The following is a 23,505-nucleotide window of genomic DNA, read 5'->3' as shown; positions in this document are numbered from 1 at the left end:
ACTCCCTTGACTCAGTAATGAAAAATTAAAAGCTGGTATATTTGGTCCCCAAATTCGGAAGCTTATACATGATTTGTAATTCATTAAAGTTGTAAATTGCATTGAAGCATCTGCCTGGAGCAGTTTCGTCTCTGTTATCAAGAATTTCTTGGGTAACCACCAACCACATAATTATGAGGAACTCGTGCAAAACATTCTCAGAAACTTCAAAAGCTTGGAGACTAATAATGCAGCCAATACATCCTCTGCAGTTGAACATGAATGTTGCTGGACAATTAGTAAGAACTTTGTAAAAGGGTTGGAGCATTTCATTAGACAGTATGATCAACAGAAAGAGATTCAGTCCTTCTGTTTACGGATAATCTTACTATACATCTGACTTAAAAAACTGTTTCTCTCCTCAGAGACAGTTCCACAACTCTACTTGGGTTTCCGCCTCACACAAGCCACAGACTGAACCGTTGGACGTGTTATTTTGATGGAATCTAAAGACTGAGTGTAGCAAATCTTGTTCTGACTCTCTTGTTAATTATCCGGATTAAGTGCTGACAATACAAGTCATTTCAAAACTGATCAACATTCCCTCTAGATCGGTATCTTTAAATTATGGCATCAATACATTCACAGATGTTTAGTGATGAAGCTCTGCGATCATCACGAGAAATGGAGAATGCCGTCAATGACATTCGGTGTCTGTAACAGATGCTCTGCCTGGGAATCAGATAACCCAATTGCTAAATTTAATAGACTACCAGGGCCTTCATCTATTTCTACAACTACAGATACTTCACCTCCATTACTCCAGGCAGAATCTCTGTCAGGGCCTTCACACAACAATATCACTACTGCGATTTTTCCTCCATTACTACTTGGTGCATTATCAGAGCCATCACCTACCTCTAACTCCACATCTTACGCTGATTTCCCAGCGTTACCTCAATCTGCACCTATAGCCGATTCATCTAAACAAATATATAAGTGGCCATCTGCACACGTAAGCAAAGAGCAACATATGAAGTTGGCCCCAGAGTCATCTTACCCACCCGTAGGGTGACGAGTGGTATCATCACCAACAGAAGAAAATCTAACAAAGACTCCTTAGTTTTAGGACATGTGTAAGAGTTTGAATATAAACGACATTTGCTAATAAGGTAACTATTTGACTTCAGAGTAAAGGACACAAAAATTATTATATTCCTTAATGTCATCAACCAATCCAACTTTCATCTACTTTAGCATAGTCATTCAAGTTAACTGGTACTGTATTTCGAAATCCCCCCGATTTGTGACCTTTTGTAACAATTTTCAGGTCTGAAGATTACTGTTTAAGCCGTTCACATTGGTGCTCAATCAATGTTTCCTACATTGTGATATGGCAAAAATAAAGGTTTAATAAAATGTAATACCTTAAAGTTTGTGTTTCGCTGTCCCCCGACTGACTGCGTCAGGTACATGTATTAAAAATTATAGGCTATTATAGAATGACTTGAATTATCAGCACAGAAGTGTTGTGTACCGTAATGTGCTAAAAGCACGTCCATTTTCAGATTCACTGCAGTTCCCCAAAGTGGTCACAAGTCGAGCACACTCTCACTCTAGCTTCACCATATTTTGTGAGCGACTCAGTGGATGTAAGCAGTAGATTGCGACGTTTATTGCTAATGATTTGTTCCGATACCATTGGGTCGTGTGCTGCTACCGTTTACCGAGCTACCTCACACTTTGAGTCTCGTACGAGGGCGTACTGTAAAGTAATGCCTTCGAATTTCTATGTGGAAACTCTTAAACGTTTTAAATAAAAGAAACTTTATGAGCATTCTACATCATTATTCTTAAGAATGAGATTTTCACTCTGCAGCGGAGTGTGCGCTGATATGAAACTTCCTGGCAGATTAAAACTGTGTGCCCGACCGAGACCCGAGCTCGGGACCTTTGCCTTTCGCGGGCAAGCGCTCTCTGTGTAGTTTGGAAGGTAGGAGACAAGGTACTGGCAGAAGTAAAGCTGTGAGTACCGGGCGTGAGTCGTGCTTCGGTAGAGCACTTGCCCGCAAAAGGCAAAGGTCCCGAGCTCGAGTCTCGGTCGGGCACACAGTTTTAATCTGCCAGGAAGTTTCATTATTCTTAAGGTCTACATATTTCGTTCCCGACATAACCACTCTGGTGGTGAACAGTTTTCTGTACAGCAGTTCTGCAGTGGTGGGCTTCACATACGCTTGTGACATGCCGCACTTACCTGAGCACTGTGTCTGTTTTATCCGACGATTTCCTCTGATTGGTTCATCAACAGGGTTCCTTAGAGTGTCGGGGTCTCCGTACGAATACGTCCACACCGCTGTCGCGCACGTTGGGGTTATCACTACCATGTCCTACATTAGGAACTCGAACTGGATAACGTCTACAAGGTAACATAAATGATGTTTAATACGGCAACCGATACTGAGAACAGAATAAAGAATTCGGAGGCATTACTTTCCAGTGCGTCATCCTACGTACGTAATACGTTTTTTCAAAAGTATTCTGAGATCGATACTGCCAAGATTCGTTCGTTCCTACGTAAATATGGCCCCAATGCCCTCAAAGATCAGACAAAGTACAAGGCATTAGATACTAAACAAACGGGTATAACGAATTTCGATTACCACTGCGTAGGAAAAGCCGCAGACTCGGCATTCTGAATAATGGTTCTCAGGACATTTCATGTTATACGAGGTAGCTCACATCATGAATTATGTTACCTGTTTGACAGCAGGAATAGCCAAAACGTTTTAGGCTGAAGTTTTTCGAAGTTTTTCTACGTTGTCTAAAGTGAATAATGGGGTGATTCCTTCCAAAACGACGTCGCCGATTTCCTTCACCATGCGTCTTCCATCTGAGCTTTTTCTCTGCTATGATAATTTCGTCGTCTTTCCTCACGAAGTCCTTGCTGCTGCACGATAAAACCGTTCGTTATGGATTTTATCTTTCTGTCACATTCCTGCACATGCACATCAACCAGGATTATATGTAATGGTCATGGTAGAAAATAAATGTGGCGTTTTAACAAGCCACACATGTTCCATTCATTACCTGATTCAGGACGAGGATTCGTTTCGCTATGCTTCCTGTTTTGGAAACGATGTGCCTTTGTTAGTTTAACCTCGTTTAGTGCAATTTATTTTAAACACTTGACATTTACAAATGCATCGAGAAATGCTACACGTCTACGTATTTAACAGTTTAGAGAAGACGATACGAAACGTTCATCCAGACCCCCCCCCCCCCTCCCCCCCCCCCCAAAAAAAAAAGTTGCGGACCTAACGAAACCCATCGTGTGTGTCGCGTCTGATTCTGAATTCATTAACCTGACGACTAAAATTGAGTTAGCTACTAGGTCTCAGATCCAAATAACTGCCTCTCACTTCGAGTACTGCTCAACTGGAGATCGATTGGGTGCCTCAGTTACCTACGCGAAGAGGTAGCCGGCCGGTGTGGCCGTGCGGTTCTAGGCGCTTCAGTCTGGAACCGCGTGACCGCTACGGTCGCAGGTTCGAATCCTGCCTCGGGCATGGATGTGTGTGATGTCCTTAGGTTACTTAGGTTTAAGTAGTTTTAAGTTCTAGGGGACTGATGACCTAAGAAGTTAAGTCCCATATGCTCAGAGCCATTTGAACCATTTTTTGAACCGAAGAGGTAACTTGTCACTGACATCTCTGCATTAGTTCTTGACCCCAAGGAGGCTCTACTGTGATGCTGTGGGACTAACAGCGAATAAATTAACCACAACATCTGGCTTGAAACTCTTTTCTACTAAGTTCATCACTTGGTAAACTTTAGAACTGCCGGATTGCAACGTAAACACCCACCTTTTTGTTTGGTGAGCAGTGCAGCTTTGCCTCAGCCCCACTGATGGACTCAAAACTTCACTTCGCGCTGGCTCATCCCTCTTTCATCCGGAGTCCACGGAGAATCTCGGACACCCATCGAGGATGGACACTTCATATACAGTTCATTTTCAGTACCTTCATATGGTATTATTTGGCTCATTAGTCCTCTGACTGGTTTTATTTAGCCCACCACGGTTTCCTCTCCTACGGCAGTGTATCACACGTATGCAGTGTTCTCACAGTTTGTTGAATGTAATATAATCTCTACATTGCCCTCCAGTCTTTTCACATACAGCTCAATATTACAATGCAAGTTGTGCCGAGCCGGTGATGACAAAACGAAGTTTATTTACCTAATACTCACATAAAGTGGGACCTACAGAAAAATACACTGGTCACAGGAATCTCATGGGTGCTGCAGCCGAACCGAATATGTCACAAAGCGCTGAAAATTTATCGCTTTCAACTGGAATGAACTTGCTCCTGGATTCCACGTACATTCCTAGACATAAATAACTGGTCACAGACTCTAAGCATGTGTCGATCTCTTAAGGTCAGCAATACCACCCACCCTCCCTCAGTATTCTCCGGCCACCCATATGTACCACTAGACAACACTGTGGGTTGTGGAAGTAGTAGGAGGAAGTATTCCGTTCTTCTCGATATGTTACAATGCTGCTCGAGTTCGTGGGCTAGTGGTCCACGCCAATTCAAAAGCATAGTTTTCGATGTAGACTGAAACTGACAGGATTCTTGATTTTGGTCTTTTGATGGTTAATTTTGTAGCCTACAACTTGAGAATGATCTTTTAGTCGTCGGATCACTGACGACATTTCGTTTCTGTCACTGGTAAAAAATATGATATCATTTGCTAAGAAAAGTTGGTTGAGTCGTTTTCCATGCCGACATCTTTCTGTGCCCAAGGTACACACTTCAAGGAATCCTTCAAAGTGTAGATTAATTACTTAGGTAAGATTCTCTCTCCTTGTTTGGCTCCTCTTATCACGTGCGCCTCTCCACTATTCAAGTGTTCGTTGATTTTCGTGTGTAGAGTGCCATTCTCGTAAATGCATTGGATTGCTTCGTTATATCTGAAGTGAATGGCGGCTTTGTTTATCATCCTCAATACTCCCCAGGTTTTGATCGTGGCTATGAAAGCCATGCGGTTTATTTCTGTACCACTACTTGGATGTTAATAGCAATGAATCCTTTTCAGAATACTGACCGTTCCACAGGCAGGTAAATACCCAAATTTCTGACTGAGTGTGTTGGTAATGATTTTTGTTAGCAGCTTGTAAAATAGAGATAAAATACTAATAGTCATGTAACTCTCGCCTTTAGTGATGTCACATTGTTTGAGGTGTAGAATGACTCTTCCCTTTTTCCACGGCTCTGGGATTTTCCCTTTCTTGAGCCATATATTTACTAGAATTATGAATGCCTGTTCAAGAGTCACTACATCTCCATCTACATCTACATTTATACTCCGCAAGCCACTCAACGGTGTGTGGCGGAGGGCACTTTACGTGTCACTGTCATTAACTCCCTTTCGTGTTCCAGTCGCATATGGTTCGCGGGAAGAACGACTGCCGGAAAGTCTCCGTGCGCGCCCGAATCTCTCTAATATTACATTCGTGATCTCCTCGGGAAGTAAAAGTAGGGGGAAGCAATATATTCGATACCTCATCCAGAAACGCACCCTCTCGAAACGGGGACAGCATGGTACACCCCGATGCAGAGCGCCTCTCGTACAGAGTCTGCCACTTGAGTTTGCTAAACATCTCTGGAACACTATCACGCTTACCAAATAGCCCTGTGACGAAACGCGGCGCTCTTTTTTTGGATCTTCTCTATCTCCTCTGTCAACCCGACCTGTTACGGATCTCACACTGATGAGCAATACTCAAGTACAGGTCGAACGAGTGTTTTGTAAGCGATTTCCTTTGTTGAAGGACTACATTTTCTAAGGACTCTCCCAATGAATCTCAACCTGGCACCCGCCTTACTAACAATTAATTTTATATGATCATTCCACTTCAAATTGTTCCGTACGCATACTCCCAGATATTTTACAGAAGTAACTGCTACCAGTGTTTGTTCTGCTATCATATACTCATACAATAAAGGGTCCTTCTTTCTATGTATTCGCAATACATTACATTTGTCTATGTTAAGGGTCAGTGGCCACTCCCTGCACCAAGTGCCTATCCGCTGCAGATCTTCCTGCATTTCGCTTCAATTCTCTAATGCTGCAAGTTCTCTGTATACTACAACATCATACGCGAAAATCCGCATGGAACTTCCGACACTATCTACTAAGTCATTTATATGTATTGTGAAAAGCAATGGTCCCATAACACTCCCCTGTAACACGCCAGAGGTTACTTTAACGTCTGTAGACGTCTCTCCATTGAGAACAACATGCTGTGTTCTGTTTGCTAGGAACTCTTCAATCCAGCCACACAGCTAGTCTGATATTCCGTAGGCTCTTACTTTGTTTATCAGGCGACAGTGCGGAACTGTATCGAACGCCTTCCGGAAGTCAAGGAAAATGGCATGTACCTGGGATCTTTTATCTAATATTTTCTGGGTCTCATGAACAAATAAAGAGAGTTGAGTCTCACACGATCGCTGTTTCCGGAATCCGTGCTGATTCCTACAGAGTAGATTCTGGGTTTCCAGAAATGACTTGATACGCGAGCAAAAAACATTTTCTAAAATTCTACAACAGATCGCTGTCAGAGATATAGACCTATAGTTTTGCGCATATCCTCGACGACCCTTCTTGAAAAATGGGACAACCTGTGCTATTTTCCAATCATTTGGAACCTTCCGTTCCTCTAGAGACTTGCGGTACACGGCTGTTAGAAGGGCCGCAAGTTCTTTCGCGTACTCTGTGTAGAATCGAATTGGTATCCCATCAGGTCCAGTGGACTTTCCTCTGTTGAGTGATTTCAGTTGCTTTTCTATTCCTTGTACATTTATTTCGATGTCAACCATTTTTTCGTTTGTGCGAGAGATTTTGGCTGCGTTTAAACTTGCAGTGAAGCTCTCTTTGCTTTCGCAGTAGTTTCCTAACTTTGTTGTTCAACCACGGTGGGTTTTTCCCGCCCCTCACAGTTTTACTCGGCACGTACTTGTCTAAAAGGCATTTTACGATTGCCTTGAACTTTTTCCATAAACACCCAACATTGTCAGTGTCGGAACAGAAATTTTCGTTTTGATCTGTTAGGTAGTCTGAAATCTGCCTCTTATTACTCTTGCTAAACAGATAAACCTTCCTCCCTTTTTTTTATATTCCTGTTTACTTCCATATTCAGGGATGCTGCAACGGCCTTATGATCACTGATTCCCTGTTCTACGCTTACAGAGTTGTGAAGTTCGGGTCTGTTTCTTATCAGTACGTCCAAGATGTTATCTCCACGTGTCGGTTCTCTGTTTAATTGCTCGAGGTAATTATCGAATAGTGCACTCAGTATAATGTCACTTGCCGGCCGCTGGTGGCCGAGCGGTTCTGGCACTACAGTCTGGAACCGCGCGACCGCTACGGTCGCAGGTTCGAATCCTGCCTCGGGCATGGATGTGTGTGTTGTCCTTAGGTTAGTTAGGTTTAAGTAGTTCTAAGTTCTAGGGGACTTACGACCTCAGCAGTTGAGTCCCATAGTGCTCAGAGCCATTTGAACCATTTTTATAATGTCACTCGATGCTCTGTCCCTACCATCGAGTGTCGCAGTCTATACCTGGTAAATTGAAATCTCCATCTAAGACTATAACATGCTGAGGAAATTTATGTGAAATATATTCCAGATTTTCTCTCAGTTGTTCTGCCACGGGCCGGCTGGAGTGGCCGAGCGGTTCTAGGCGCTACAGTCTGGAACCGAGCGACCTCTACGGTCGCAGGTTCGAATCCTGCCTCGGGCATGGATGTGTGTGATGTCCTTAGGTTAGTTAGGTTTTCAGTAGTTCTAAGTTCTAGGGGACTGATGACCTCAGAAGTTAAGTCCCATAGTGCTCAGAGCCATTTGAACCATTTTGTTCTGCCACTAATGCTGCTGAATCAGGAGGTCGGTAAAAGGAGCCAATTATTAACCTAGCTCGGTTGTTGAGTGTAACCTCAACCCACAATAATTCACAGGAACTATCCACTTCTACTTCACTACAGGATAAACCACTCCTAACAGCGACAAACACGCCACCACCGGTTGCATGCAATTTGTCATTTCTAAACACAGTCTGTGCCTTTGTAAAAATTTCGGCAGAATTTATCTCTGGCTTCAGCCAGCTTTCTGTATCTATAACAATTTCAGCTTCGGTGCTTTCTATCAGCGCTTGAAGTTCCGGTACTTTACCAACGTAGCTTCGGCAGTTTACAATTACAGTACCGATAGCTGCTTGGCCCCCGCATGTCATGACTTTGCCCATTCTGTACATGCCCGAGGCCATCTAACCTAAAAAACCGCCTCGTCCACGCCACACAACCCCTGCTACCCGTGTAGCCGTCTGCTGTGTGTAGTGGACTCGTGACCTATCCAGCGGAACCCGAAACCCCACCACCCTATGGCGCAAGTCAAGGAATCTGCAGCCCACACGGTCGCAGAACCGTCTCAGCCTCTGATTCAGACCCTCTACTCGGCTCTGTACCAAAGGTTCACAGTCAGTCCTGTCGACGATGCGCAAATGGTGAGCTCTGCTTTCATCCCGCTAGCGAGACTGGCAGTCTTCACCAAATCAGATAACTGCGGGAAGCCAGAGAGGATTTCCTTCGATCCATAGCGACACACATCATTGGTGCCGACATGAGCAACCACCTGCAGATGGGTGCACCGTGTAGCCTTCAAGGCATCCGGGAGGACCCTTTCCTCATCTGGAATGACTCCCCTTGGTATGCACACGGAGTGCACATTGGTTTCCTTCCCCACCCTTGCAGCCATATCCCTAAGGGGCTCCATCACTTGCCTGACATTGGATCTCCCAACTACCAGTAAGCCCACCCTCTGCGACCGGCAGACTGAGGGGCAACCTCTGGAACAGGACAAGCAGCCATGTCCCGCCGAAGATCAGTATCAGACGGAGACAGAGCCTGAAACTGGTTCGTCAGACAAACTGGACAGGCCTTCCGTCCAGCCCTCCGGAATGTCTTTCGCCCCTGCCAAACCTCGAGACGAGCTCCCACTCTACCACGGGTGAGGGGTCAGCCTCAATGTGGGCAGTATCCTAGGCAGCCACAGCCGTAGTCCGATGGGGGGATGCGTGGGACGAGCTGGCCGTCGCCGACAAACCCCCGTCCGGACCCCCACAGTGATGCCCATAGGCAACAGCCTCAAGCTGTGTGACCGAAGCCAACATTGCCTGAAGCTGGGAAGCGAAGGGATACCAACTCAGCCCGCATCCGAACACAGCAGTCGCAGTCCCTATCCATGCTAAATACCGTTGTGCACAGAACGTCTGAACTAGTCTACAGGAGGCACAAACAATTCGACACAAAATTTAAACGGTTATTAAAATACAAGACTGTCTAGTGATTGCAATTATGCTGCTACTTGCGCACTGCTGACACACTGCTCGTCGGCAGAAGGCTAACTGTATTGTCAGTAACGTACAAAGACTATTTGAAGGAAATAAACAAATGACAGACGACTGCTCGACTTTACTCGTGATAGATATTAAAATGCAAATCTGCCCCTGCTAATTACGAAACTGCTCAATCATTTGACGGATTTGACTAAACAAGTTAACTACGAACACTCAAACAAATTTTCAACTTGACTACTACACTTATATGAACGCTAAATAAGCCACTTGCAGCTACTTGCGCACTGCTGACACACTGCTCGGCGCCAGAAGGAGACTACGCGACTTTACACTATTCAGGTACTAAAACGCGATGCTACAACTCTCAAATACTATAATACGCCCGAAATTTATGAATTAAACATTGCAAGTACCCAAAAACACGCAAAGAAATTAAGAATTAAAATACGTAACAAATAAGTGAGCTAAGAGCATACGACTTGCTGCTGGCAGGTTCTGGTTCTTCTAATCCCGTATTCAAAACAAATGTTTATGGTTCAAAAAAATCAAATGGCTCTGAGCACTATGGGACTCAACTGCTGAGGTCATTAGTCCCCTAGAACTTAGAACTAGTTAAACCTAACTAACCTAAGGACATCACACACATCCATGCCCGAGGCAGGATTCGAACCTGCGACCGTAGCGGTCTCGCGGTTCCAGACTGCAGCGCCAGAACCGCGCGGCCACTTCGGCCGGCACAAATGTTTATGATTCATGACGGTAGTATCTGTTCCCGAAAGAACACATACCGTGGGTGACCATGCAGCTTTGCTAGAAATGAAATGATAATTAGATAGACACCCTAGCTGCAAACAGGCGTTGATATACTTCACTGGGGACATGTTGAAAATGTGTGCCCCGACCGGGACTCGAACCCGGGATCTCCTGCTTACAATGCTTCGAGTCCCGGTCGGGGCACACATTTTCAACATGTCCCCAGTGAAGTATATCAACGCCTGTTTGCAGCTAGGGTGTCTATTTAATTATCATTTCGTTTATGATTCATGATGCGTGCTTTGGCAAGACAGTGATTGACTTTAGAGTAGCGGATAAAAATCCTTGACGATTTCTATAATTTTGTCTCCTTCAGTAACAACTTCCTGCAGTCTATTCCGAAAGTTGTAGATGACAAACTTGCCTTATGATTGATTGGAGGCCGGTCGGAGTGGCCCAGCAGTTGAAGGCGCTACAGTTTGGAACCGCACGACCGCTACGGTCGCAGGTTCGAATCCTGCCTCGGGCATGGATGTGTGTGATGTCCTTAGGTTAGTTAGGTTTAATTAGTTCTAAGTTCTAGGGGACTTATGACCACAGCGGTTGAGTCCCATAGTGCTCAGAGCCATTTGAACCATTTGATTGATTGGAACGAAGGCCGCTGTTCGTGCACTGCTGGTAATTTCTAGTTCCTTCAGTTCTGTTCCTTGTCCCACTACTTACTACAATTTGTACTTTAAAACAGAAGTAAAATTCGAACTTTCGAAGAAATATTCACAACGTTTACGTGTTATGAGAAAATGAATAGTGCTGGTCGGCTGCACTTATCCAGACACGTGACCATCGCGATGAGAGCTCTTCCAATTGAGCCACACGGAAACGGATGGAACTTCGACCTCTGGCTTTTCTCCCTTATTGCCCATGTGGTACATACCGTGCGGAGAGAAAGGTAATTAATAACTTCAAAGGACCTGTATCCAACCTCCCACGTGTTATAGTCCAGCATCATGGTGCGAGATTCTCTGAGGACAGTGGATGAAAGAGAGTCTAGCTGGTGACAAGTGAAACTTTGAGTAAGTCAGCGGGGCTGAGGCGAAGCAGAACTGCTCACCAAACTAACTGCTTACGTAGAAGACCGGCAGTTTTAAACTCTCCCAGTTGATGAGCTTAGTATAAAAGAGCTCCAATGCAGAAGTTATGGTTAATTCTTTCGCTGTTAGTCCCACGGTGTCAGAGCCGAGCCAACATGTGCTCAAGAACCAGTGCAGAGAACTCAATCGCAGATTAACACTTCGAGTAGGTAACTCAGGCATACAAGCGATTCTCCAGTTGAACTGTCATCTAAGTGAGAGGCACTTATCTTGACTGAGTTGTGAGACTTAGGACCTGACACAAGTTTAACTTGGCGAAACCATCACGGTTCAGAGAATTCAGTATCAGACGTGACTCACACGATGGGTGTCGTGAGGTCTACAGGTTTTGGGCGGGGTGGATGAACTGGTCGTCTCGTCTTCTCTAAACACGTAACATACATAGACGTGTAACAGTTTTCGTTGCATATGTAAACGTCCGATGTTTAAAATAAATGGCACTTAACTAGGTTAAGCTAACAAAGACACATTGTTTCCAATGCAGGAAGTATAGCGAAACGAATCCTCGTCCTGAATCAGCTGATGAAAGGAACATGTGTGGCGTGTTAAAACGCTGCATTTATTTTCTTACATGACCATTACATGTAATCTTGGTTGATGTGCATGGGAGGCAATGTGACAGAGAGATAAAATCCATAACGTAAGGATTTATCGTGTAGCCGCAAGGAAGTCTTGACGGAAGAAGACGAAGTAATCATAGCAGAGGCTCAGATGGGACAAGCGTGGTGAAGGAAATCGGTGACCACGGTTTGGAAGGAACCAGTCCGTTAATCACCTTAGGAGACGTAGAAAAACCTTGGAAAACTTAAATGAGAGGAGCCGAACAGTATTGGTCTATCCCTGCTCTCAAATAGGGAACTTGGTCTAGGGCTAGCGTCTTTGATTCATAATCAAAACGTCTTCGGTCCCGGGTCCGATCCCCGCCACTGCCTAAATTTTGATAAATAATCAGCATTGGCGGCCGAGGACTTCCGGCATAAGAAGTCAGCCTCATTCTGCCAACGGCCTTGTCAAAGAGGGCGGAGGAGCGGATAGAGGTTCAGGGCACTCTCTTGTCCTAAGGGTGGGAAATTGCCCCTAAAGGCGGAAGAATCAGCAATGATCAACGACATGAGGATGCAGAAGGCAATGGAAACCACTGCATTAAAGACACGTAACGTGTATCCACAGGACATGTGGCCTGTAATTGAAGAAGTGTCATGATGATCTCTCCATTGGCAAAAGATTCCGGAATAGTCCCCCATTCGGATCTCCGGGAGTGGACTGCCAAGGGGGAGGTTACCATGAGAAAAAGATTGAATAATCAACGAGAGGATAACGTTCTACGAGTCGGGGCGTGGAATGTCAGAAGCTTGAACGTGGTAGGGAAACTAGAAAATCTGAAAAGGGAAATGCAAAGGCTCAAACTAGATTTAGTAGGGGTCAGTGAAGTGAAGTGGAAGGAAGACAATGATTTCTGGTCAGATGAGTATCGGGTAATAACAACAGCAGCAGAAAATTGTATAACAGGTGTAGGATTCGTTATGAATAGGAAGGTAGGACAGAGGGTGTGTTACTGTGAACAGTTCAGTGACTGGGTTGTTCTAATCAGAATCGACAGCAGACCAACACCGACAACGATAGATCAGGTATACATGCCGACGTCGCAAGCTGAAGAAAAACAGATAGAGAAAGTGTATGAGGATATTAAAAGGGTAATGCAGTATGTAAAGGGGGAAAAATGGTTCAAATGGCTCTGAGCACTATGGGACTCAACTTCTGAGGTCATTAGTCCCCTAGAACTTAGAACTAGTTAAACCTAACTAACCTAAGGGCATCACAAACAACCATGCCCGAGGCAGGATTCGAACCTGCGACCGTAGCGGTCTTGCGGTTCCAGACTGCAGCGCCTTTAACCGCACGGCCACTTCGGCCGGCTTGTAAAGGGGGACGAAAATCTAATAGTCATGGGCGACTGGAATGCAGTTGTAGGGGAAGGAGTAGAAGAAAAGGTTACAGGAGAATATGGGCTTAGGACAAGGAATGAAAGAGGAGAAAGACTAATTGAGTTCTGTAACAAGTTTCAGCTAGTAATAGCGAATACCCTGTTCAAGAATCACAAGAGGAGGAGGTATACTTGGAAAAAGCCGGGAGATACGGGTAGATTTCAATTAGATTACATCATGGTCAGACAGAGATTCCGAAATCAGATACTGGATTGTAAGGCGTACCCAGGAGCAGATATAAACTCAGATCACAATATAGAAGTGATGAAGAGTAGGCTGAAGTTCAAGACATTAGTCAGGAAGAATCAATACGCAAAGAAGTGGGATACGGAAATACTAAGGAATGACGAGATACATTTGAAGTTCTCTAACGCTATAGATACAGCAATAAGGAATAGCGCAGTAGGCAGTACAGTTGAAGAGGAATGGACATCTCTAAAAAGGGCAATCACAGAAGTTGGGAAGGAAAACATAGGTACAAAGAAGGTAGCTGCGAAGAAACCATGGGTAACAGAAGAAATACTACAGTTGATTGATGAAAGGAGGAAGTACAAACATGTTCCGGGAAAATCAGGAATACAGAAATACAAGTACGCTGAGGAATGAAATAAATAGGAAGTGCAGGGAAGCTAAGAAGAAATGGCTGCAGGAAAAATGTGTAGACATCGAAAAAGATATGATTGTCGGAAGGACAGACTAAGCATACAGGAAAGTCAAAACAACCTCTGGTGAAAAAATTATGATTAATTGACAACCTCAGCTGCCGATAGGTGTTGTTGATATACCTCAATGTGGACAGCTGAAAATGTGTGCCTCGACCAGGACTCGAACCCGGGATCTCCTGCTTACATGGCAGACGCTCTATCCATCTGAGCCACCGAGGACACAGATGAATAGCGCGACTGCAGGGACTTATCCCTTGCACGCTTCCCGTGAGACTCACATTCCCAACTGTCCACAATTCTACATATGTATTGTACCTTATAGACATTCACCCATCCACTCATTACTCGCGCACGCTTTGGCGATTCCCGTAAGAGTTTGGGCAACCTGTGCACATTCGCACAGACGAAGGTCAATGGCTGGGTAGCCTTTAACTATATATACGAAGACAGTAACTTGTTCTCGAAAGAACAGTTACTGTTGATGACCGTGCAGCTTTACCCTGGAATAAATGATGATTAATTGACAACCTCAGCTGCCGATAGGTGTTGTTGATATACCTCACCTCTGGTGACATTAAAAGCAACATTAAGAGTGCAACGGGAATTCCACTGTTAAGTGCAGAGGAGGGAGCAGATAGGTGGAAAGAATACATTGAAAGCCTCTATGAAGGTGAAGATTTGTCTGATGTGATAGAAGAAGAAACAGGAGTCGATTTAGAAGATATAGGGGATCCAGTATTAGAATCGGAATTTAAAAGAGCTTTGGAGGACTTACGGTCAAATACGGCAGAAGGGATACATAACATTCCATCAGAATTTCTAAAATCATTGGAGGAAGTGGCAACAAAACGACTATTCACGTTGGTGTGTAGAATATATGAGTCTGGCGATATACCATCTGACTTTCGGAAAAGCATCATCCACACAATTCCGAAGACGGCAAGAGCTGACAAGTGCGAGAATTATCGCACAATCAGTTTAACAGCTCATGCATCGAAGCTGCTTATAAGAATAATATACAGAAGAATGGAAAAGAAAATTGAGAATGCGCTAGGTGACGATCAGTTTGGCTTTCGGAAAAGTAAAGGGACGAGAGAGGCAATTCTGACGTTACGGCTAATAATGGAAGCAAGGCTAAAGAAAAATCAAGACACATTCATAGGATTTGTCGCCCTGGAAAAAGCGTTCGACAATATAAAATGGTGCAGGCTGTTCGAGATTCTGAAAAAAGTAGGGGTAAGCTATAGGGAGTGACGGGTCATATACAATATGTACAACAACCAAGAGGGAATAATAAGACTGGACGATCAAGAACGAAGTGCTCGTATTAAGAAGGGTGTAAGACAAGGCTGTAGCCTATAGCCCCTACTCTTCAATCTGTACATCGAGCAAGCAATGATGGAAATAACAGAAAGGTTCAGGAGTGGAATTAAAATACAAGGTGAAAGGATATCAATGATACGATTCGCTGATGACATTGCTATCCTGAGTGAAAGTGAAGAAGAATTAAATGATCTGCTGAACGGAATGAACAGTCTAATGAGTACACAGTATGGTTTGAGAGTAAATCGGAGAAAGACGAAGGTAATGAGAAGTAGCAGAAATGAGAACAGCGAGAAACTTAACATCAGGATTGATGGTCACGAAGTCAATGAAGTTAAGGAATTCTGCTACCTAGACAGTAAAATAACCAATGACGGACGGAGCAAGGAGGACATCAAAAGCAGACTCGCTATGGCAAAAAAGGCATTTCTGGCCAAGAGAAGTCTACTAATAGCAAATACCGGCCTTAATTTGAGGAAGAAATTTCTGAGGATGTACGTCTGGAGTACAGCATTGTATGGTAGTGAAACATGGACTGTGGGAAAACCGGAACAGAAGTATTTGAGATGTGGTGCTATAGACGAATGTTGAAAATTAGGTGGACTGATAAGGTAAGGAATGAGGAGGTTCTACGCAGAATCGGAGAGGAAAGGAATATGTGGAAAACACTGATAAGGAGAAGCGACAGGATGATAGGACATCTGCTAAGACATGAGGGAATGACTTCCATGGTACCAGAGGGAGCTGTAGAGGGCAAAAACTGTAGAGGAAGACAGAGATTGGAATACGTCAAGCAAATAATTGAGGACGTAGGTTGCAAGTGCTACTCTGAGATGAAGAGGTTAGCACAGGAAAGCAATTCGTGGCGGGCCGCATCAAACCAGTCAGTAGACTGATGACCAAAAAAAAAAAATTCATGATGGTGGTATGTCCTGAGTAACATTAAATTTAATGAGTACCATTTTAAGAATATCGTGTCTGAGTTGTTTACTGCGCAGTGGTAATCGAAAGTTACTGTACCAGTTTGTTTACCATCTAATGCCATTTACTTTTTTTGCTCTGTGGGGCAGTGGAGGCAAATTTACCTACGGACGAACGAATATTTTTCAGTATCGATCTCAGAATACTGAAAGAAAAACGTACTGTGTACATAGGATGACGCGCTAAAAGTAGTTCCTGTGAATCTTCCGTTCTCAAAATAGACTGAGGTATTGACCTTCACTTATATTACCTGGTCGACTTCGCCTCTTCGCTGTAGCAGGTTGCCAAACTGTGTCGAATTGTAGTGTGTATCGTAACTATATCGGCGAGTAAAAAAGAGCATGATGTAATCGATTTTATTACTGCAGAAAACACGCCTCCATTTGAAATGCACAGAAGATTGAAAATTGTCTACGGTGACAATGGTATCGACGTCAACAATGCACGATGTCTGCTTGTTCGTGTTCCTAATGTAGGAAACGACTTAACGTGCGTGGCAGAGGGCGGAGTCGACGACCAAGTGCGGCAAACAACGAGACTCATCTGAAACATGTTGATGAATCAATCAGTGATAATCGTCGGCTAAAACAGACACAGCTCTCGGGTAAGTGCGACATGTAACGAGCGTGTGTGCAGTGCATGGTACATCATTGCAGAACTGCTGTACAGAAAACTGTGTGCAGGGTTTGTTCCTCATATAATCACTGCTATCATGAAACAGAGGAGACTAGAACACTGTCAACAACATAGTAACAGATGATGAACGTTAGGGTTCTTCATTCTGAAACTGAAAGCCAGGGCATCAAGAGAGTTCCGCCAGAAAAGATCGCTGCCCCCATAAAACTTCTCGAGACCATGCCATCAACAGGCAAAGTGATGCAGATAGTTCAAAGTGCATCTGAAATTCATGCCTCTGAATCCAGATACTCGAAAATTTTGTCCACATGTGGGACACCATCACCTTTAGCATGACATTAACTAACCACAAACAACGCTGTGATGCTTTGGATTCACTGCCATCGATCACCTATACAACTCCAACATCTCCGCGCCCGATTTTCATGCGTTTACAAAACCTGCAGAATACCTGCGAGGACTTCACTTTGCTATTGATGAAGCGTTGCTACCTGAGCTGATACTGTGGTTCAGTCAATAAAGTTAAACATTCTACAGTAACAGTCTTTCCTTGGGATAAATGTGTTCATCGCGATGGAGGCTATGTTGAGATATAAATATGTAGATCTGAAGAATAATGATGGAGAATGTTAAGGAAGTTGGTTTTATTTAAAAAGTTTATGATTTTTCTCTTACAAAATTCGGAGGCTTTACTTTTCAGCACGCCCTCTTACGAATACTCGAATTTAGCACTAGCTGGCTAAACGGTAGCATCACACCACACAATGGTATCGGAACAAACCATTAGAAATAAACTTCGGAATCTACTACTTACATCCGCTGAATTATGTGAAAATAAGAGTACTGTCGCTCACAAAATTTGTTGTAGCAAGAGCGAAAATGTGCTCGACAAGTGCAGTGCATCTGAAAAGGAACGTGCTTTAAGCACTGTATGGTCCACAAAACCAGTGTGTTGATGTTCCAAAAACTTCTTTAATGTATTTCTTAATGCATTTACTAGACGTTGTCAGTATAGAGACAGCACACCACAAACTTTAAGGTATTACATGTTATTTAAGTCTATAATTGGCCATATCTCAGTGTAGCAAACAATGATTGAGCACTAGTCTGAATATCTACATCTACATGGATACTCTGAAAATCACATTTAAGTGCCTGGCAGAGGGTTCATCGAACCACCTTCGCAATTCTCTATTATTCCAATCCGGCAAAGCGCGCGGATAGAATGAACATCTATATCTTTCCTTACGAGCTCTGATTTCCCTTATTTTATCGTGGTGAGCGTTCCTTTCTATGTAGGTCGGTATCAACAAAATATTTTCGCATTCGGAGGAGAAAGTTGGTGGTTGGAATTTCGTGGAACGATTCCGTCGCAACGAAAAACGCCTTTCTTTTAATGATATCCAGCCCAAATCCTGTATCATTTCTGTGACACTCTCTCCCGTATTTTGCGATAATACAGAACTTGCTGCCTTTCTTTGAACTTTTTCGATGTACTCCGTCAGACCTATCTGGTAAGGATCCCCCATCGGGCAGCAGTTTTCTAGAAGAGGACGGACAAGCGTAGTGTAGGCAGTCTCCTTAGTAGGTCTGTCCGGCCAATAAAACGCAGTGTTTGGTTAGCCTTCCCCTCAACATTTTCTGTGTGTTCCTTCCAATTTAAGTTGTTCGTAATTGTAATACCTAGGTATTTAGCTGAATTTAAGGCTTTTAGACTGATTTATCGTGTAACCGTAGTTTTACGAGTTCGTTTTAGCACTCGTGTGGATGACCTCACACCTTTCGTTATTTAGGGTCAACTGCCACTTTTCGCACCATTCAGATATCTTTCCTAAATCGCTTTGCGGTTTGTTTTGATCTTCTGATGACTTTAGTAGTCGATAAACGACAGTGTCATCTGCAAACAACCGAAGACGGCTGCTCAAATTGTCTCAGAAATCGTTTATGTAGCTACGGAACAGCAAAGGGGCTATAACACTACCTTGGGGAACCCCAGAAATCACTTCTGTTTTACTCGATGACTTTCCGTCAGTTATTACCAACTGTGAACTCTCTGACAGGTAATCACAAATCCAGTCACATAACTGAGACGATATTCCATAAGCACGCAATTTCACTACGAGCCGCTTGTGTGGTACAGTGTCAAAAGCCTTCCGGAATCCAGAAATACGGACTCGACCTGAAATTAATTAATCTTGAGATCCGGAAATAGTAACAAGAGGTCACTAATCGGGCGATTTATTACTTCATATATTTCTTTTAAATTCAAACTCTTATACATGTCCTAAAACCTAAACCTCTTTGTTAGACTTATTTCTGTTAGTGATTGTAACTTTCGTCAACTAGACCTTAGAGCTAGATAAGATAATTTTGGGGCCACCTTCACAGGTTTAGAGGTAGACACCCACTTGTTCCTTTACTTGAACCACCTATAGGTACAGCTTGAGATAATGATTGTAAAGGAGAGGAAGCTGTGGAGTTAGAGGTCGGTGAGCCCACTGATAATGCACCAAGCCCTTTGCATGGTAATGGAAGTAAAATAAGAGTACAGTTAGATAAGGCCTGATGGACGTTGTGCATGGGGTGACGGAGGTAAGATAGAAGTAGTTTTAGAGTTACATAAGGGCCCTGGTAATGTATCAAATTCTGCAGTTGGGTTAGCTGATATTCGAGGAAGGGCATCTGCTTCAGACGGAATTTCATTGATGCCTTTGTCTGTTTTTAGTTAAGATCGGAGAGTTTCATCACTAAACATATGCCGGCCGAAGTGGCCTTGCGGTTCTAGGCGCTGCAGTCTGGAACCGCGAGACCGCTACGGTCGCAGGTTCGAATCCTGCTCGGGCATGGATGTGTGTGATGTCCTTAGGTTAGTTAGGTTTAAGTAGTTCTAAGTTCTAGGGGACTAATGACCTCAGAAGTTGAGTCCCATAGTGCTCAGAGCCATTTGAACCATTTTTGAACTAAACATATGTGAATGTAATGTCCCAGCTTCTGTGTCTACAGAGCCCATGATCGCATTATTTAAAGTTGCAGCTTTTCTAGTGGTAACGTTGAACAACCTTACAATGACTTGCGTTATCATCACTTGCTCTGGACCATTAGCAAGAGAGTCAGAACAAGATTTGCAATACGCAGTTTTGATATGCCCGTGAAATAACACAACGGTTGAAATCTGTGGCTTCTGGGACATGGGAACCCTAGGACAGTTGTGAAGATACATCTGAGGAAAGTAAGAGCTTTCGAAGGCAGCTGAGTAGTATGTTTATCCATTGTTGTTGTTGTTGTGGTTTTCAGTCCAGAGACTGGTTTGATGCAGCTCTCCATGCTACTCTATCCTGTGCAAGCTTCTTCATCTCCCAGTACCTACTGCAACCTACATCGTTCTGAATCTGTTTAGTGTATTCATCTCTTGGTCTCCCTCTACGAATTTTACCCTCCACGCTGCCCTCCAATACTAAATTGGTGATCCCTTGATGTCTCAGAATATGCCCTACCATCCGATCCCTTCTTCTAGTCAAGTTGTGCCACATATTTCTCCTCTCTCCAATTCTATTCAATACTTCCACATTAGTTATGTGATCTATCCATCTAATCTTCAGTATTCTTCTATAGCACCACAATTCGAAAGCTTCTATTCTCTTCTTGGCTAAACTATTTATCGTCCACGTTTCACTTCCATACAAGGCTACACTCCATACAAATACTTTCAGAAACGACTTCCTAACACTAAAATCTATACTCGATGTTAACAAATTTCTCTTCTTCAGAAACGCTTTCCTTGACATTGCTAGTCTACATTTTATATCCTCTCTACTTCGACCATCATCAGTTATTTTGCTCCCCAAATAGAAAAACTTCTTTACTACTTTAAGCGTCTCATTTCCTAATCTAATTCCTGCAGCATCACTCGATTTAATTCGACTACATTCCAGTTTCCTCGTTTTGCTTTTGTTGATGTTCATCTTTTATCCTCCTTTCAGGAAACTGTCCATTCCGTTCAGCTGCTCTTCCAGGTCCTTTGCTTTCTCTGACAGAATTACAATGTCATCGGCAAACCTCGAAGTTTTTATTTCTCCTCCATTAATTTTAATTTCTACTCCATTATCAATAGGCAGAAGGATTGGGTTTCTTTCTATTGGTTATACTTGTATAGGGAAATGCTCCAGCCACTTTACAAAACATTCAGCATTTTTCCAACCAGATTCATGGTCACCTCCAATAGACTGCATTCTATCCTTCGGGTGGATAAACAAATGGAGTTAGGAACTCCACTCTGAATAAATACGTTCACCGTGATGTTTTCGAAATCGTAAGTCACAAAGATTTCATTTTAGTTCTACATTAAATGAAAAATAAATGTAGAAAATATAAATTTAAAATGAGATTTTCGAAAATAGTTAAATATGTGTAAGCGCAGAGCTTACTTCATTGCGACTTTTCTTTTTTTGTATGGTAACGTAAAGTAAGGCATTAGGCGAACCTATTTTTCAGATATTTTGCTCCATTTTTGCCAATCTGTCTTCCTCTTAAGCACTGTCCCCATTAGCAGGAAGGCAACAGAGAGAGCGACTGGTAAGACAACGAAATCCCCATTTTAGCTTCTTCATAAAGCGCCATATTAATAGCAGTCGACAATTGAGATACCGAATTAAACATGCACCAAATCTCACTGAATAATTTCATTACATCGTTACTAAAGTAACAGTAAATCTATAAGCCATAAGAGCATTCGACAATAATTCATTAATGTACATGTGTTACTTACATGAAACTTATCTAACCTGTAGGAAAAATTGTTAACAATAACAGATTCTACTTCCAAGCCTCTGTTGTCAACAAAACAAAACCACCAAGAGAGTGCAGTACAACAGACATACCTGCAGAGTTGCGCTAAGGGAGCAATACCATCGTGCACCAAGCAGCATCTGCAGAATTATCGGAGAAACGCTGACTTCGTCGTCTTAGACTCTTCGTCAACATCGCTTTAACATCCTTAAAGAAAAGCCAACTGTGGAACAAAATAGAAAGAAATTAAATGGTTACGATCGGAAGTTACTGGTACGAAGCTACGCGCTACGAAGTTGCAGTAAAAACATACATTGCTGTCGTATGCACAATATACGTATATAAAACCTACTGCACGAACATGGTTGTAATACTTTACAGTTGACATATATCGTAATGCCCAGCTGCAGTGTCAGTAACAGCAAACAAATTTCAATAGCAGACAGACTGACCGCCTGATGCACAAGTTAAAAGTCGACGAAGATGCCATCAGGTGGCAGTACGGTTTAATGGCGGAATACGGTGTAATCAATAATTCAAAAAGAGGAAATTCCTCAAATTTTAATTTAAAACAAATCGTGTAGCCAAAATGGTTACAGCTATAAATTTATTGAAATACGTGTAATGAAAATTGTAGCTGCAAAGATAGAAGACGTCTACACATCGCCTAATAATATAAATTAATAGTAACAGAGTTTGAAATATTAACATTAATAGTTTTTATTCTTAACAATCTTCATTATGATATCTACTTAGTTATTTTATTTAACGCTGCTGCATTCCGTAATTCTTCTGTCGTGTGACATTTTCTAACGATTTCCAGATCGAAACATTACGATGTAATCGATTGAAATAAGTAATCTATCATTTCTTTCTACATTGCGGTCTTGGCTAAATAAAGATTTTAATGAAATCTACAATATTCAAACTCTTTCAGTCTCTCTTTCCATAGCTAAATCTGAGCGGAATTTTCTTCGCAGTGGAAGGAGTGTGTAATTCGTAGAAAGACATTTACAAGGAAAACGTGCATGAAGCAGTACGATAACCCCCGCTTTGCCAAAGATGATAACGCTTAATATGAGACAGGGAAACAAGTACAAGGAAAGTCATTCTCGGAACGGTTAGTAAGAACTGTATGATAACCTCGTTAGCGGGTGATAAAACTGTGGTCCTGGTATAAATACAACCCAGAAAACAGTAGTAGGGCATCCCGAGCACCATGAAGATTTCTCTGTTGCTTGTTATTGGTAAGTATTAGCAGAATATGTATTATTTGATTCCGATACAGCTTTTTCCTTTCTTCCCTCCTTTTTGCATGCTTAACCCATCGCTTGGCGTTTGCTTTCCTGCAACAAGTTTATGTGAACCAAAGTTCGATCCCTTCGCCCAGTTACTCATTCATGTATTTTAATGATTCCAAAGATTCTTTACCAGAAGTACACCTGAACAGTAGTGGGGCTCTTTACGTACTTCTGCGCAATACATTACATTTAATTACGTTGAAGGTCAACTGCCGCCCCCTACACCAACAGCCAGTCCATTCCAGGTCTCAATTACGATAGTTTTGTGACGTATACTATACATGTATCATATACGCACAGCTGTTTTTCTTACTACTGTAATTGCCTTTCCACCTACCGATTTTGTTAAGAGATTCGGAAAAAATGGCGTACCCCAACAGGAGAACATCGTATACACTTTTCGTGCAACTAACGTGAGTACATTGTGTATGTTTGGATCTTTTATCAGCTCCATCCGAATCTGGAGCCTTTATAAATCACAGTTGGTTAAATAAAGGGAACGAAATGGCAGCATTGTGTCTGTTTAACAA

General features: G+C 42.9%; 1 long non-coding RNA gene across 1 annotated transcript in view; it reads right to left on the bottom strand.

Annotated features, from left to right (window-relative positions):
* Positions 1-22,614, bottom strand: part of LOC126236563 (uncharacterized) — a 102,639-nt gene extending 80,025 nt beyond the window's left edge. Inside the window, exons 1-2 of the long non-coding RNA XR_007544952.1 lie at positions 22,427-22,614; positions 21,767-21,897 (exon numbers count right to left, since the gene is read on the bottom strand). This is a non-coding gene — a long non-coding RNA (uncharacterized LOC126236563). The remainder of the gene's footprint in view (positions 1-21,766; positions 21,898-22,426) is intronic.
* Positions 22,615-23,505: the final 891 nt, after the last annotated feature.

Source organism: Schistocerca nitens, chromosome 2 (assembly GCF_023898315.1).
Source record: "Schistocerca nitens isolate TAMUIC-IGC-003100 chromosome 2, iqSchNite1.1, whole genome shotgun sequence".
In the NCBI taxonomy this organism is placed as follows: domain Eukaryota; kingdom Metazoa; phylum Arthropoda; class Insecta; order Orthoptera; family Acrididae; genus Schistocerca; species Schistocerca nitens.
Note: the sequence above shows the minus strand (reverse complement) of the source record. Positions and strands in the feature narration are given on the sequence as shown.